General features: G+C 53.9%; 1 long non-coding RNA gene across 1 annotated transcript; it reads right to left on the bottom strand.

The window, feature by feature from the left end:
- Positions 1-2,180: 2,180 nt before the first annotated feature.
- LOC132647109 (uncharacterized) lies at positions 2,181-11,185 on the bottom strand. The gene is made up of 2 exons (XR_009585384.1): positions 10,903-11,185; positions 2,181-2,417 (listed from the first exon to the last, which is right to left on the bottom strand). It is a non-coding gene; the product is annotated as an uncharacterized LOC132647109 (long non-coding RNA).
- Between the last annotated feature and the right edge of the window lie 525 nt (positions 11,186-11,710).

Genomic DNA, 11,710 nt, shown 5'->3' with positions numbered 1-11,710 from the left:
AGTGACTATCCTCTGGGGGATATTCCAGCCCTTCCCCCGCCTGCGGGCTGGAAAGTTCGGGGTGTGCCAGGCATGCGCTGTACAGGTAGGGACTGAGGGATGCTGGGAGAACCTGGAAGCAGGTCCACTTTGGTTACAAAGGCACCTCAGCAGCTTGGCCCAGGCCTGAAGCTCAGCGGGCGGTTGTCCTCCAAGGTCGAAGAGGGCACTGAAGCCCCGGAACTGGAGTTAACAGGCACCAGTGAGCCACCGTGTGGGTGCTGGAACTGAACCCCGTCTTCTGTAGGCGCAAGGAGTGCTCTTAGCTGCTGCGCCATCTCTGCCCTCCCTGTGTATGTGTGTGCCGGGGCAGAGGGATGTCTTCCCTGTGGCTTGAGCCTCCTGGAGCCAAGCTCTTCTATCTGCAGCCAACATGTATTGACTGGGGCCCACAAGTCAGCTCGTCACAGCCAGCCTTTGGGGGAGCTCAGAAGTGTCAGGCCCTGGAGACTGAGCAGGAGGACTGCAACGTGAAGGGTGGACGGTGTCACATAGTGAGTCCCAGGCCAGCCTGGGCTACCTGCCGAGATTCTCAACAATAAGGAAGCAACCCACAGGCATGCAGCGTGCGCGCACGCACCCCCATTGCCTCGCGCGGCGCTCTGTGGCGCTGAGGGGACCGTCTGTCAGTGTCACTCAAGTCCTCCTGGGAAATGCAAACTTGTGGCCCCCCGGCGGTCCAGCCTGGTGCTCCTGGAAGGCCAGGGTTGTGAGGTCAGAGCATGTGCGTGGATGGATCACCCCCTCCCTGCACATCTCTGGTCTTAGTTGAGCTGTCTCTCCAACTGCAGACACCGTCGGTAGTTGGGGTCTGGGTCCGGTGTTTCCAGGTCCATGGGCTGTTCAAGAATGAAACGGGGGGTTGGGGGGACGGCTCCAGTGGTTAAGAAAACCACCGTGCTCTTCCAGAGGACCTGGACTCAGTTCAGCACACACAGGCGGCTCACCACCCCCGCTAGCGCCATCTCTGGGGGATCCGAGACCTCTAGCCTCTAAGGCTTCTGCACTGGCGCCCTCCTGTGCATATTATCCTCCCATAAAAAAATAAAGAAGTAAAGGCCCGCACAGATTGCAAAGCAGCAAGGAAACTACCAAAGGGTCAGAGTGACAGCACCCACCAGAACACACTGCAAGACGGAAAGGGCCGCAAAGCTAAGACACTCTTCTGGGGCTGCTGGGGCCTCGCTCCAGTTCCAGGGACCCAGGGGACCCTTCCGCCCTCCACAGTCACAGTCACGCACACAGACACATAAATCAATCCTTAAACCAAGGTGGGCGGCTCCCGAGGAACAGCCGAGGGACTGTCTTCTAGCCTCGCCTGTGCGCGCGCACACAGCCTAACCGAATACACGCTAACCAGTGGAGTGACATTATCAAAGGAAACATGTTTTGCCTGCATGTATGTTTGTGTACCACACGTTCCTTGTGGTCCGAAGAGGGCACCAGATCCCCTGAACTGTAGTCGCAGACAGTTGCTAACAGCCATGTGGGCACCGGGAGCCAAATCTGTCTTCTTCAAGCATAGCAAGTGTCCTTAAACACCAAGTCACGTAACCAGCCCTAACCAACGGGCATTTTCTGATGACTTTAAATTGGGTGGCTTGTAATCCCAATGGCCAGAGGACAGGGACAGGATGGGGACCCCTGCAGCAAGCTGGCTGCCCAGAGGGGCGCAATCAGTGAGCTGTGGGTTCAAGCGAGAGACCCTTGGAGCCACCTGGCATGCACACACATGTACCTAAAATGCACGGACGCCCCACACGCGACGACACACACACAGATGCCATGGTGTCCCAGGGCTGCAGCAGGGCAACCCACGGAGCTGCGGAAACCAGCAGAGCTCCTGAGAGCTTCCTTGGGAGGGCTGTGGAGGAATCTCTGGAGACCTTTTGAGACAGGGTATCATGTAGCCCAGGCTGGCCTCAAAACTGTGCTCTCAGCGCCCAGGGGGCCGGGAGGACAGGCATGTACCACACCTACCCAGGAAGAAACCTACTAACAGCAAATTCAGACACCCAGCTGCAGAGAGAGAGAGAGAGAGAAGGCACCAAAAAGGTGGGAAGGCGTGGAAGCTGTGCTGATGGGTGCAGAGGGACCTGGGCCAGCGCGACCAGCAGGACGACGTCTAAAACACAAGCAGCCAGTGTGATCTGATTTTATTATTAAAATTTGTTGCATTAAAAACATATTCGTTTTTGCATGTGTATGTCATGTGCCGCAGAGGCTGTATGGAGTCCAGAGGACAACTTGAGGGGGCTGGGTCTTTCCTTCCAATATGTGGGCTCTGGGACTTGAACTCAGATCCTCAGGATTGGTAGCAAGTGTTTTCGCCTGCTAAGCCATTTTGCTGGTCCTAAGTTTAAATTTTCTAGTAGCCACTTAATAAAAACAAATATAAGTTAGTTTTAATAATATATTTTATTTAACCCAAGATATCCAAAATATTACCATATCAACATGTGAGCAATATAAAAATTATTTTTTTGTACCACATCTTTCAAATTGGGTGGGTATTGTACACTTAAAATATATCTCAATTCACACGAGCCACATTCTCAAGTGCTCCAAGCCACTGGACCTGGTGGCTCCTGACTGCACGGCACAGCAAGACCCTTGCTGTCTCAGGCCGTCGCACCTTGGGCCCCTTAGAAGTGTGGTATCTTGGGCCCTTCCCAGATCCCAGAGAAGTCAAATGCACATTCAAGACTGAGGAATTGGGCCAGTTCTGCTGAAAACACTCCTGTGGCCGCCTATTGCTCTCATGGTAAGTGCCTAACTATTGAGCCTGGCAACCATCCATCCAGCTATCCATCCATCCATCCATCCATCCATCCACCCACCCATCCATCCATCCACCCACCCATCCATCCACCCACGCATCATCCTAACAGCACTCATTCTGCGTACAGCCCCTGAGCACTGAGTGCCAGGCCCCATGGTGGACGGTCTGGGTGGTGCTGGGGACACAGCAGGGTAGACAGGCTTGACTTATGCCCTCTTGAGGTTCCCAGGCAGGCAACAACCATCATAAATACTCCTTTTGACTAGTGTGGATGCCATGTGCTTCTTACAAAGTTACAGTGAGCGAGGAGTATCCCAGGAGGCCTGACCTGGCCAGAGTGGACAGGGATCCAGAAACTAAGCCAAATAAGGGAAGCGCCACAACCGCGGCAGCAGCCACAAGCAGATTAAATGTCCTGCTGCAGGGGGGCAGGACTGCCAAGCAGCCGGCCTGCCGTTCGGAAGGGTCACTTTCAGCTGGAGAGAGGCGAGCAGCCAGGCCCTGAGCATAAGGTTACAGGGAGCTCTCCAGGGTGACGGCTGGAAAGTAGGAGAAAGGGAACAGAGGACTAAGAAGGTGCTCCGCTGGCCAGAAGATGACCAACTTGGGTCAAAGAACTGTGGTGAGCCGCTCTTTAAAAAGCTTTTCCGTTAGCCAGGCATGGCAGTACACGACTTTAATCCTAGTGCTTGGGAGGCAGTTCAGGACTGGCCTCATCTACAGAGTAAGTTTCAGACCAGCTAGGCCTAGGCTACACTGCCTCAAAAAGAAAAAGAAAAAAAAAAAGTTCCTGCTATTAAAGATACTGAGTTTGCTATGACAGCTGAGCAGGGGATGAAGCCGGCGGCAGAGATGAAGTGGGGCCTTTGGAACACAGGACTATGTTAGGGCTTTCTGCTTCTGTGTTTGAAATTTTCCCTGAAATGAAGAATTCTTTTTTCTTCAGACAGCTGAGGACACTGGGAAGTCTTAGCCACTGTGAAGGAAGGCACCAAAGCTCTTCCTGAAGGGAGAAGTCACAAAACCAGAGCTCTGACCCTCCTCTCAGAGGAGTCCGTGAAGAATGGGGCTAAAGGCACACGCGAGGGGCCCAGGGCGCCTACAAGCTAACAGCCAGTGGCACAGGCCTAGAAGCCCAGCATGCTGGGAGGTAGCAGCAGGAGAATCAGGAGTCAAGATCAAACCACATGGTGAGTTTGAGGCAAGCCTGGGCTACGGGAGGCCTTGTCTTCTCTTTTGAGACAGGTCTCACTGGGTAGCTCCCCAGTTGGTCTGGAACTCTCTATGCAGACCAGGCTGGACTTGAATTCAGAGCCCTGCCTGCCTCTACCTCCCAAGCATTAGGATTAAAGGCTGACCCACCATACCCAGCTTTTAAAAAAATATTTATTTTCTGTGTATGAATGTTTTGCCTGCATATGTATGTATGTATGTATGTGCGTGCCCATGTGTGTCTGGTGCCTGTGGAGGCCAGCAGAGGGCACTAGAGTCTCTGGAATGGCAGTTATGGATGGGCTGCTGGCTGCCTTGTAGGTGCTCAGAACAGAAGCGGGATCCTAGGAAGAGCAAGCGCTCCTTACTGCTGAGCTCACTCTCCAGCACCGAGACTCCTGCCTTAAGCAAAACAAAACACTGAGTTTCAACTCCAAACGCCTCAGTGAGAACCTGGGAAAGTAAAGGTGACTTCCTTTTGGGGCTGCTGCAAGGTGACTGTGTGTCTGGGTGTGACTGGGCTGTGGAGTGGCCGAGGGTCTGTCGGGGCCTGTCGGGGCCTGTTCCCAGCATGTCTTCTGGAGAGCTAAGTGGCAACTGACAAAGTCTACAAAGGGCTCAGGAGCTGCGCCTGGCGTGGAGACACCACCACGCATGGTTGGCAGTTATTGCTACAATTTGGGCTTCTGAGACCAGTCTGGCCTCAAATTTAGGATCATCCTGCCTCTGCGACTCAAGCGGCGGCACAGGCCTACGTTACCACACCTGGCCGCTAGCTACTGTACGACATGCATTCTCCACACCGGTCACTCTAAGATGGATCAGGTGGCCACACTGACAGCTCCTGGACCCTGCCCCACTGTCCTCACAGCCAGACTCCACAGTGGCACTCTCCTCAAGAGCCTGTCATCTACTCCGGATGCTGCGACACATGGCAGAGGCCTGACCTGAGTCAGGCTTATGGTGACATCTCAAGCAGGCGCCTGGTGGGCAGCTGGAATGTGTTGGTGACAGGAGCTGCAGTGTAGATGGGGCCCTTGGACCATATGGCGGCCAGAGCAGCACAGTCCCTCCCCCCCACTCTGCAGAGCCTTCGCAGGAGCGAAGCTCTCCCCAGACGCTCTTTTCCGCGTGGCCAGACACTGGCCACTTCTGTAGTTAGCTTTTCCCACACTGAGTTTAAATGGGCTGAGAAGGGTGCTGGGAGTGGGAGAGGAGGGCAGTGGAGGAGGCTGAGCGACAGGAGATGCACCCCAGGGACAGCTGTGTGGGCTGATGGTCACACTGGGGCAGGGAAGAAGAGAGAAACCAGAACGACTCTCTCTGATGACCATGCAAGGGCCACTCGGAGAGAGGGCAGGGTGAGACAGCTCATAGAACTTAGGGCCCAAAGATCACTAGGGCCAGGGGCAGCTTAGCAGGCCTCAGGACCCGGAGAAGAAACACTGGCAGGCAGGAAACAAGACTGTGATTGTGAAGTGGCCTGGGAGTGAGGAGGGCCCACACGGGACTTGCTAGATGCTGTCTCTGGGGCCAGCAAAGTGGCAGAGTGTAGCTGCAGGGAGAAGGGCAGGCCTGGGCCTCTGCTGGCTTCTGCCGAGATGACCAGTGAGACGAGAACAAGGCGCACACAGGGGCAGCCTGCTTGCCATAAAGAAGGTACAAAGGAAACAGGAATCTGTGTGAATACTGAGTGCTGACCTGAGCCACACACACAGAGGAATGCAGAGATGTGCATGTGTGTGTGCGCTTACAAAGATGTGATGTCATAGCTAGCCATCAGCTAGGACACAAGGCAGGGCATACCTCACGCCTGGAGGACAGCTCACGAGCCCCTCATGGTGCAGGGGCAGAGGGAGGGAACTCAAGGAGGGAGAGCAGAGCGGATGCAGGAGCCTGCTGGGAGACGACAGCAGCTGAACAAAACAACCTGAACCACAGCACTGGCTCTACCGGACAGTAACATCCCTCCAGCTCATGCTGACGTTCAACTGTTAGAGAAATACGAGAATTCTTATAAGAATCCACAGTGGCTGCTGCCAGCCAGAGCCACTGGCGAGGACTGCCGACAGGGGTGTAACTCAGGAGCACACAGCCCCGCAGCCTTCTCCTGAGCTTGCCAACCACTGTGTGTTACACCCTGGGAAAGCCTGGTACATCTGGGGACAGCCTCTGCATGATCCCTGGCACTTTTCTACAAAGCTAGAATTATTGAACAGGAAAATTTCCTCCCTACGGACTTGGCTCCTATGGTCTCCAGCTATCCCTTCTGACTCCCGCAGGCCTCACCTCCATCTGCTTTCCTTGACACCTCACACTGGCCAGATGTGGACCCTGGGTTCCCACAGCCCTTTGCTCCTCTTCATCTTGCCACCATGACTTGCCCAAGGTTGCTTTCCTATTTCAGCCTTGACTACTGTCTGCCTTGGCACTGGCTCGTGAGCTCTGTGCAGGCAGAGGCTGGCTCTGCCGTCACTTTGTCTGGCTCGTAGGAACACATGGAAAGAAACTGGGACTGGACTGCGCCTGACCTAACCTTGAGCCCTTCTCAGCTCAGAGACCCCTGGACTCCAGTTTCCACAGGGACGCCCGCCAGGCTACTGTTTCCTGCCCACTTCTCAGAGCCACATACATAAACGGTTCAGCCCCTGACCAACCAACCAGAGTTTAGATCCTCCAGCCGTCACAGCAGCTGTCAGCACATTCTGTGAGACTTGGTGTGCCTGCCTAGCAGAGCGCCTTTTGCAGTAGACACACATCACCTCAGCCCTTCAGCCACATAGCAGGTCCAGCACGGCCCTCCTGACCCTTGGAATTCAACTCCTGCTGGTCAAATCGGGACCAAGAATGGAGGAGCTGTGGGGAACTAGGCTGGAAGGGCATACAGAGTTGAGACAAGGGTTTCCTCAAAAGTAGTCGGCCACCCTCAGAGAAAGAGGAAGCAGCAGCGGCTCAGAGGCAGAAGCCTGCCTCAGCCTGGCAGCAGGAGAGCCTAGGAGCTGTCCCAGCTCCGGACTCAGCCCTACTCCCGGAAGGGCCTTCCCTTCTCATGAGCAACCCATGAGGCAGGGGGACTTGAGCTCAACACTCCTCAGACCCAGTAACCGCTCAGCACACTGTGCCCGTCCATGTCTGTCACCTCACACAGAGATGACTTGGCCAACCCTTCTTGGGCTCTGTGCTCTTATTCTTATACCCACTTCCGTGTTCCCCCTGTGACCTTACAGGGCTTTCACACTAGCAATATGGTGCCCATTCTCAAATGTGCTCTTCCACATAGCCGGTGCCCTCCTCCTTCCTACACTCAGGCTGCTCTAGGCCCCTCTCACCCTGCGGCAAACTTGCCCTCCACCGGACTGACCAGCTCACCTGCTACCACTATGGCCAAGCCAATGCATCAACGCCAGCTGGACTGAACCACTGGAATGTTTCCACACCTCTTCCCACGGGCTGTCAGGTGGCCTTGAACACCCTTAGAGCTCCAAGGGGCTGATGCTTTCCATGGCACTTGGCATCAAAGTCAAGTCCCCGCCACGGCTGCCCGTGTTCCTTGACCTTTTCCCCTACACGCCTGTCCAGTTTCCATCCTCTCCAGCATACAGTGGGGCCTCTGAGCTGGCTCTACTTTCCTGGCAGGGATGTCCTTCCTTTAAGACTCTCCTGTCTCCGTCTCCTGTCCTTCCAGCTCTCCGTGTGCACAGCTCTCATCTCCAGCATTTTACCACCATGCGCCCTGACCTGGGAGGCGGCTTTGGAATGACGGGGCACTTGTTTTGCTGCTGTAGCCCTGGCACTCCCAACAGGGCTCACAAAGGGGCAAACGTCTGTGATCGGGTAAACCAACAAGCAATGACAGGACTCAGGGCTCACTCGGACATCATGGCTTCCCGGTAATAAGAGGCTCAATTTGACTTGGCTCTAAAACAACTTGCTGGATTCCCTCTGAGCAAGTCAGAAGCAAGCTGACGCCACGCACTCCAACAATACCAAGGCCTGGCTGCTCTCCCCATATTGCCAAGGAAACAGCCTACAACTACACTCCTAGAAGTGAGTTGGTGATGCTTCTGCTCACCTGTCCACGACCCCCTCAACATCTACCTTAATGCTGCCAAACACAATGTCGATAGTGATAACTGAGGACTTACTAAAGGTAAGATACTTTGCAAAGTTTTAGAGACATCTCTGTGCCTCAGTTCTTCATCTGTAGGATGGGTATAACAACAGGACTATTTAGCTCTGAGGATTCAATTAGCTATCACATAATTACACAATCTTACTGTGTATGATTTTAAAAATACCTCCTTACTTCAATTGGCTATTGTTGAGTAGCATGGCATCCTAAAACAGCGTCATAAAATCACAATCGTTTATTTCCTAATTCTGGAATGTGGACAGGGGGAGTGGCCTGAGGAGGGTGCTGTTCCAGGGCAGTGTCAGCTGGGAGAGAAGATCCACCATGCTAGGCAGCTATCTGGCACAGCTGAGGGACAGATGCTGGACCTCTATGAAGAAATCAGGGAGCTGGTTGTGGTTGTGGTGGTGTGTGCCTTTAATCCTAGCACTTGTGAGACAGAGGCAGGCCTCCCAAGTTCTCTCAGTTCGAGGCCAGCCTGGTCTACAGACTGAGTTCAAAAACAGCTAGGGCTACACAGAGAATCCCTGTCTTGAAATACTAAAACTAAACCAAACCAAACTTAATAAAAAAAAAAAAAAAAAAACACCCCAACACCCCCCAAAATAAAGAAGCTGGGTGTGGCAGTGCATGCCTTTAATCCCAGCACTCTGGAAGGCAGAAGCAGGCAGATCTCTGTGAATCGGAGGCCAGCCTTGTCTACAGAGTGAGTTCCAGGACAGCGAGAGCTGTGCAGAGAGACCCTGTCTCGATAAACAAAAAACAAAACAAAACAAACAAAAAATCAGGGCACCAGGGGTGATCAAAGAGGCTATCAGGCATGTTAAGGCCATTTGGCTCAAATTACTGGCCCAACCATTACTCAAGGTCAGGGGCTTCCCTTTCTTGAGTAGAAACAGGAGAGAATGGGGACTATTTTTAAGTGCAACCATTGTAAAAACCCATCAGTGGAAACTTTAAAATATACAACTGGGGCTGGAAAGATGGCTCAGCAGTTAAGAGCACTTGCTGCTCTTCCATAGGACCTGGGTTCAGTTCCCAGCACCCACACAATGGTTCACAACTAGCCAACCCCAGTTCCAGGGGATCCAATGTTCTCTTCTGACTTCTAAGGGTATCCAGGCACGAATCTGCAGACACACTCGCAGGTAAAATCCTCATACACCAAAACAAGCACCAACACAGCTAACCTTACACTCTGCCCCACTGATTAAACTTCTGCAAATCTCCGTACATAGCCGGGGTGTGGGTGGGAGTATGGAAGCATGGACAATGACTCACAGTCCTCTCAGGATGGGCAAAGTGTGGTCCCTTATTCCACTTCAGCCTCTGGGTGCCGGTCATCACACTTCTCTCTGACCAGAGCCAATGCCAACCCTATGGTCTGGAACCTCATCCTAGGAGCCACATTAAACATTGCTCTCAGGTGTCCCTTCAGTGCTCGTGCTCCTGGCCACTTCCCAGGGAGCTCTGCTGTGCTCCCTGACTAATCCTACCTTGACAGCCAGTTCTTTCAAGACCGAGAAGCTAGCCTAGCTTCTCTGCTGTGTTCCTGCATCCCACACCACGGAAGCAAAACGCCTCCTGTTGCCTGTCCTGTGCTCTCAGAGGTGTTCAGCTGTACAGAGGGGATGAGTGGAATGCCCAGGAGGCTGCGATCGGCTCTGTGCTCATTTCACAGTGAGCCTGACGGCTGCCACACCTCCTTCCAGGTGGGAAACAAAGACTTGTTTCTAAGAAGTTCAAGGTTCCCAGAAAGGGGGGGGGGTTGAAAGACAAATTTTAGCCTGTGCCAGCAGCGATGTGACTGACACAAGGAAAGGGTTAAAGGAGGAATGGACAGGGATGACAGCAGTATAATTCCGAAGAGTGGTCAGGCAGGGAGTCTGGGCTGTCTAGACAAATGACCAGGAGAAGAGAATACTAAGTACAAAGGCCCTGAGGCCAGTGTGGCCGGAGCAGAGAGCGATCCAGCCAGCTCAGACAGGTGAGAAGGGCAGATGGTGAACCCTGCAGGTCACAGAAAGGGTGTGGGCTTCTACCCTGAGGAGATGGGAGTCCAGAGGGATTCTCAGCAGGGAGGGAAAATAGAGGTGCTGGAGCCTCTTTGGTTACATGGGAGAATGGCAAGGGCGGGAAGACCATTGAGGAGGACGTCACAGACTTCCACCTGCCTGAACTTACGAGAGTACCCGGAGATAATAACCAAGGAGGTATGAGGTCAGCCTGGAGCCTGGGGCACTGGTTCTCGACCACAAATACAAATGATACCCACACCCACTCCAATGTCCTCACAGGGCCTTCCGCTTGCCCTGCAGATGCCTCCAGGCTCAAAACAACCTTGTGAAATCAATGACTGGCGCGCACGTGTGCACGCGCGCGCGCGCACACACACACACACACACACACACACACACACACACGCCAACCTGAGCCTACTTCCTAGATGTGTGACGTTAGGCAAGTTAACAACTTCCAATTGCCCTCAGTATCCCCAGACTCGGAGAGGCCACTGCAGTTCCTGTCCTCAAGAACTCGTCTTTCAGAATCTTTTTACTGGGAGGCTGGGTGTGTAGAATTTGTGTAGATTTCTTGGGTTCCACCCCCAGCACCACAAAAACACAATAAAAAACAAAACCAAACCCAAACTATCAATGGGGGCACTCTACGTGCCGGAGACCGCCCTTCCCTGGCCCTCTCCATGGCATCCTTCCACTCAGTCGTCTGGAAAGCTCACCTGTCCTTTCCTGGCCTTCTCGGCACCACCCCTGTCCCGTCACACCCTAGGCGATGCTCGCCTAAGCGCCTGCTGCCAGCGGCCAGACCTGTCTTTTTCCGGCAACGTACTTCCGTATTGCCGCAAAACGGGGCTCCGCACCTTCTCGTGGGGCTTCGGGCCCTTGGAAAAGTCCAGCTCTCTAGGTAAAGATCCCCGACAGACCTTCAACGGTATTCTCCAAGTGATCACTGCCATCAACACTCCATGACTTGCTCGCCTCGGCCTCTGCACGTGCCCTCCCCTGCCCGGCCCAAAGACCCCACCCCCACCCCCACCCCGCAAGGCCGGCTGCCTAACGCTCTCTCTACCCAACCTGCTCCTGCGCACCATCCAATCACCAGCCGCTCTACGGACCCTCCAACATCCGGGCCTTACTATCAGACTCCTCATGCAACGCCTGTCCCCAGCCACGTGCGCAAAGACTTCTGGGCTTTGTCGTTTCCCAAGAAAAGGGAGCAAAGAGCTGGCCTTGTAGAGCTCCATTTCCCAGGAATCACTGCGCCCGCCCGTTGTGCGATCCTAACAGTTAAAACCAGGTGGTTTTTACAAGGCTGGTTGGGAGACAGCTGGTTCCAAATTGCCATGGAAACAAAAAAATCACTTACCTGGAAGGCAGGGAGCGTCTTTTTGCCCGGGAATCTCATACTCTGCAATGACTCCAGAGCGGGTTGGACACAGGTGGGGTAAAACCTGCCCACTGCCTGTCTGCTCCCGGATGGTATAAAGGCAGGCCTGCCGAGCACACCCAGAGCCTACCGGAGGGTTG

This window comes from Meriones unguiculatus, chromosome 14 (assembly GCF_030254825.1).
Source record: "Meriones unguiculatus strain TT.TT164.6M chromosome 14, Bangor_MerUng_6.1, whole genome shotgun sequence".
Taxonomy (NCBI): domain Eukaryota; kingdom Metazoa; phylum Chordata; class Mammalia; order Rodentia; family Muridae; genus Meriones; species Meriones unguiculatus.
This window is presented reverse-complemented; position numbering and strand designations above follow the sequence as displayed.